Consider the following 5,107-nt stretch of genomic DNA (forward strand, 5'->3'; position numbering starts at 1 on the left):
AAAGTCCAGGACCAGATGATTTCACCAGTGAATTCTACCAAATGTTCAAAGAGAATTTAATAACTACTCTCCTCAAACTCTTCCAAAAAATCAAAGAGTTGGCAATCCCTCCCAACTGATTTTATGAGGTCAATATTACCCTGATACCAAAACTTGGTAAAGATAACACAAAAAAAGAAAACTACACACCAATATCTCTCATGAACACAGGTGCAAAAATCCTGAACAAACTAGCAAACCTAATAGAGCAACATATTAAAAACATTATACACCACAATCAAGTGGGCTTTATCCCAGAGGCACAGGGATGGTTCAACATACAGAAATCGAATAATGTTATATACCACATAAACAAATTAAAAAATAAGAATCATATGACCATATCAATAGATGCAGAAAAGGCCTTTGACAAGATACAGCATCCATTTATGATCAAAACACTTAATAAAATTGGTATAGTAGGAAAATACCTTAATAAAATAAAGTCCATATATAACACACCCTCAGCCAACCTTATACCTAATGGTGAAAAACTAAAAACCTTCCCTATAAGATCAGGAATAAGGCAAGGCTGTCCACTATAGCCACTGTTATTCAATATATCATTGCAGGTCCTAGCGAGTGCAATAAGGCAAGAGAAAGATATAAAAGGCATCCAAACAGTAAACAAAGAAGTCAAACTATCACTATTTGCGGATGATGTAATTCTAAAAAAAATCCATAATATTCCTATTTTCTAATAACAAAGTTTCAGAAAAAGAAGTGAAAGAAATAATTCCCTTTGCAATTGCAACAAAAAAATAAAATACCTAGGAATAAATCTAACGAAACATGTGAAGGACTTATAAAATGAAAACTATAAGACCCTATTAAAAGAAATCGAAGAAGATATAAAGAAATGGAAAGACATTCGTGTTCTTGGATTGGAAGAATCAACAACATAGTTAAGATGACTATATTACCTAAAGCATTGTACAGATGTAATGCAATCCCCATCAAAATCCCAGTGGCATTTTTTAAAGAAATTGAACAAAAAATCATCACATTAGTACAGAAGCACAAAAGACCTCAGGTTGCCAAAGCCATTCTGAGAAAAAAGAACGAGGCTGGAGGCACACCTGCCTGACTTTAAATTATAATACAGAGCGACAGTAGTCAAAATGGCATGGCATTGGCAGAAAAACAGACACACAGACCAGTGGAATAGAATTGAGAGTCCAGAAGTAAACCTATACTTCTATGGACAAATAATTTTTGACAAAAAAGACAAAAACAAACTGTGGAGAAAGGAAAGCCTCTTCAAAAAATGGTGCTGGGAAACTGGAAAGCCACCTGCAAAAGAATGAACTACACTGTTTTCTATCACCACACACCAAAGTTAACTGAAAATAGAATGAGGACCAGAGTATAAGACAGGAAACAATAAAATGCCTACAAGAAAACATAGGAACTAAACTCAAGGGCCTTGGACTTAAAGAGGTTTTTATGAATTTGACCTCAAAGGCAAGGATAGTGAAAGTAAAAACAAATGAATGAGACTACATCAAACTTAAAAGCTTCTGCACAGCTAAAAAAAAAAAATCATCAACAAGGTAAAGAGACAATCGTCTGAATGGGAAAATATATTTGCACAGAACGCCTCCGATAAGGGCCTAATATCCAAAATATACTCATAGAACTCAATAACAACAAAAAACAAATGATCCAATCAAAAATGGGAAGAGGACCTGAACAGACACGTCTCCCTAGAGGACATACAAATGGCCAATAAATATATGAAAAGATGCTCAAGATCACTAGCTATTAGGGAAATGCAAATCAAAACCACAATGAGATATCATCTCAAACCTGTCACAATAGCTATAATCGATAGGACAAGTAATAACAAATGCTGGAGAGGATGCGGAAAAAAAGGAACCTTCATACGCTGCTGGTGGGACTGCAAATTGGTACAGCCACTGTGGAAAACAGTATGGAGGTTCCTCATAAAAACTTAAAATTGATCTACCATATGATCCAGAAATCCCTTTACTGGGTATTTACCCCAAAGACTTGAAATCTCATACCGAAAAAAATATTTGCATACCGATGTTCATAGCAGCATTATTCACAGTGGCCAGGACATGGAAACAACCAAAGTGTCCTTTGATATATGATTAGATAAAGAAGCTGAGGTACATATATACAATGATATATTACTCAGCCTTAAAAAGAGATGAAATACTGCCATTTGCGACAACATGGATGGACCTTGAAATAATCATGCTAAGTGAAATAAGCCAGACAGAAAACATTGAAAATCACATGATATCAGTTATATGTGGGATATAAAACTAAAAGCAACAAATGAACTGGACAAACAGAGACTAATGGAAATGGACAATAGAGTATTGTTTACCAGAGGGTAGAGGAAAGGAGGTACATGGGGTCAAATATATGGTGACAGAAGGAATTCTAACTATGAGAGGTGAATACACAATGTTAAAATATTAACCTGAAACTTACCGAATTTTGTTATTCAATGTCACCATTAAATAAAATTTGTTTATTTATTAAAAAACAAAAAACAAATGAAACCCCATTAACAACAGACGACAGTGGGAAGCTAGACTGCTGAAACATCATGAATGCCAAATTGGAGTATTTAAGCAATCAGGAAAGTAGGAAAGAGATGAAACATCAGGAAATGTGCAAGAAAGATGTGAGGCTCATATTGAAAGGTCAAAGATTATAGCTACAACATGGAGATGGGTCAGTGAACATTTCCTACATCTTGTCTAAGTCTTAATATAATGAGATTGGGTTTAGGAACTAAAAAACATATCAAGGGTCAAAGAGAAAGGAAACAGCTCAGTGAGCACATTCTATGCTTAATAGGTTAAAAGAGAATTAAATATGCAGCCTAATTCCCTAGGTATACCAAGCACTGGCTTGTCAAGAGGTAAGACTAAGACTGAACATCAAAGTCTCTTAATGATCACAAAGCAGAATCGAAGCAGTGAGACAAGAAAAGAAAGACATTAGGGAGGGGACTGGAGTTTACAAATTATGACTAACCCAAGTTTTTCAGTTGCATTCTTATTGTTTTATCTAATTATACAAGTAATGTATAAATACATTCTTGTAAACATTTCAAACAATAAAAATGTATCTAGGAAAAATACTAAAATATTCTTTATACCTGCTTATCCCCAATCAGGTTTGTGTGTAAATATTTAAATGCACACGTTCGTGCTTCTGTTATTTTTTTTTCCTAATAAAAATAGGATCATGCTCTTTATATTGATCTGCAACTTGGGTGTTTTGTTTGTTTGCTAGTTTTGTAGTTTCGTACATAATTGTACATCTTGGACACGTTTTCATATCAGCCCATATAGATTCTTTTATTTTGCCTAATCACTGCATAGTATTCCATAATATAAATGTGACTTTACTTAACCTTTCTCTTAATGGAAATTTAAGTCCTTTCCAGCTTTTCCTCTATTATGAAGAACTGCTATTCTCATTATCTTTGAAAGCCTGTTGCAATATTTCTTTAGAAAGCATTGCAAAAATAGGACTTCTGAGTCAATAGGTATATGCGTGTGCTAGATATTTTGTTTCTTGCTGAAGACCCACTCTCCATCCTTTAGCACCTTGTTCCTTACCTGAGGAGACTGACTCATATAGACTGTAACTGTTGCCTTTCTTGCCTCTGGCTTCTGGTTGAGTTTACTACTGGGAGATGCTGACAGGAGATTGCAAGAAGGGAGGACAGTGAATTTGAGGTAGTTATTTCTCCCAGAACTCTTCCTGCCAGCATATTCTTCTACCAAAATATGGCTATGTCCTTCTACTAAAGGCCAAATTTCCTGGAAGAATGTCCCTCCGTATGGCTCCAAGTTCTGTTTACCACTCCCTCCTCTTGCCCTCTCAGTCCTAGGATGGTAATGTTCCTTGCTCTGGTCAGCCTCAGGTATTGTACTACTCCTTGTTGGTTTCCCTAAATATTTATTGCATGTGCTAAATACCTTGTTGGAAAGTGCCATCTGTTTTGTGCCAGGACACTAATGAATACCATGCATTTTAAATTTTGGTACATATTCCTAAATTGTCTACCAAAAAGCTATTGTCAGTTTTCCTCCTACCAACAACACATGAAAGTACCTAGTTAACCCACTTTGTGCATACTGCTTTAGGGTTATTGTATAAACAAGAGCTTAAAAAAATGGTTTGAGTCTATGGCCATGGCAACCTGAACAAGCCCAATCCCATCTGATCTCATAAGCTAAGCAAGGTCGGGCCTGGTTAGTACTTGGATGGGAGACCACCTAGAAAGACCAGGTGCTGCAGACATAAAAAATAAAAAATAAGGGATTTTAAGCTGACAAGATCTTTACAATCTGTGAGGTCAACCAAAGGTTACCTCGCCTAAAAAAAATGGTTTGAAAGTCAATGACGTGCACGACAATGGTCAATTCATCATGATAGAAAAAAGGTCAGAGCTGCTCAAGATTTCCCTCTCTCTGTATTGTTAAAGAACAATTGTAGAGCTGACCACGGACCTTCAGGCAAGATATCTATGTGTCTTTAGCTCTTGAATCAAAAGTTTCTCTTTAAACTCCAGTGCATCATTCCTATGACTATTGGCAGACTCGTCGACCTCACAGATTTCAAGGACCTTGTCAGCTTACAATCCCTTATTTTTATTTTTATCTTTTTACGCCTACAGCACCTGGTCTTCCTAGGTGGGACCCCATCCAAGTACTAACCAGGCCCGACCCTGCTTAGCTTCTGAGATCAGACAGGATCGGGCTTGTTCAGGATGGCATGGCCATAGACATGGCCAACATATATTAAACAGAGGTATTACGGAGACAGAAGAAACATCTTTCTTGGCATCAGTTGCCGGTTTCATGTGTTGTCTTAATTACAAATTTCCACAGGAATCTCAAGAAAGACTGAATAGGCAACATAATCAGTAGTGCCTGTTTTAGGGAGTATTCCTCAGATAATCCTGGAAATAGAGCAAACTGTGATGGACCCACAAACTGTCAAATCTCAAAATTGGTAGTATTTGGAGTTCTCTCCAACTAGGCTTCCTATCTTCAACTTTTCCAAGCGCTTT

The 5,107-nt window shown here is 36.4% G+C and overlaps 1 pseudogene; it reads right to left on the reverse strand.

Moving 5' to 3' along the window:
• Positions 1 to 4,702: 4,702 nt before the first annotated feature.
• Positions 4,703 to 4,821, reverse strand: LOC112472572 (annotated as a pseudogene).
• Positions 4,822 to 5,107: the final 286 nt, after the last annotated feature.

This window comes from Pteropus alecto, unplaced genomic scaffold, assembly GCF_000325575.1.
Source record: "Pteropus alecto unplaced genomic scaffold, ASM32557v1 scaffold229, whole genome shotgun sequence".
In the NCBI taxonomy this organism is placed as follows: domain Eukaryota; kingdom Metazoa; phylum Chordata; class Mammalia; order Chiroptera; family Pteropodidae; genus Pteropus; species Pteropus alecto.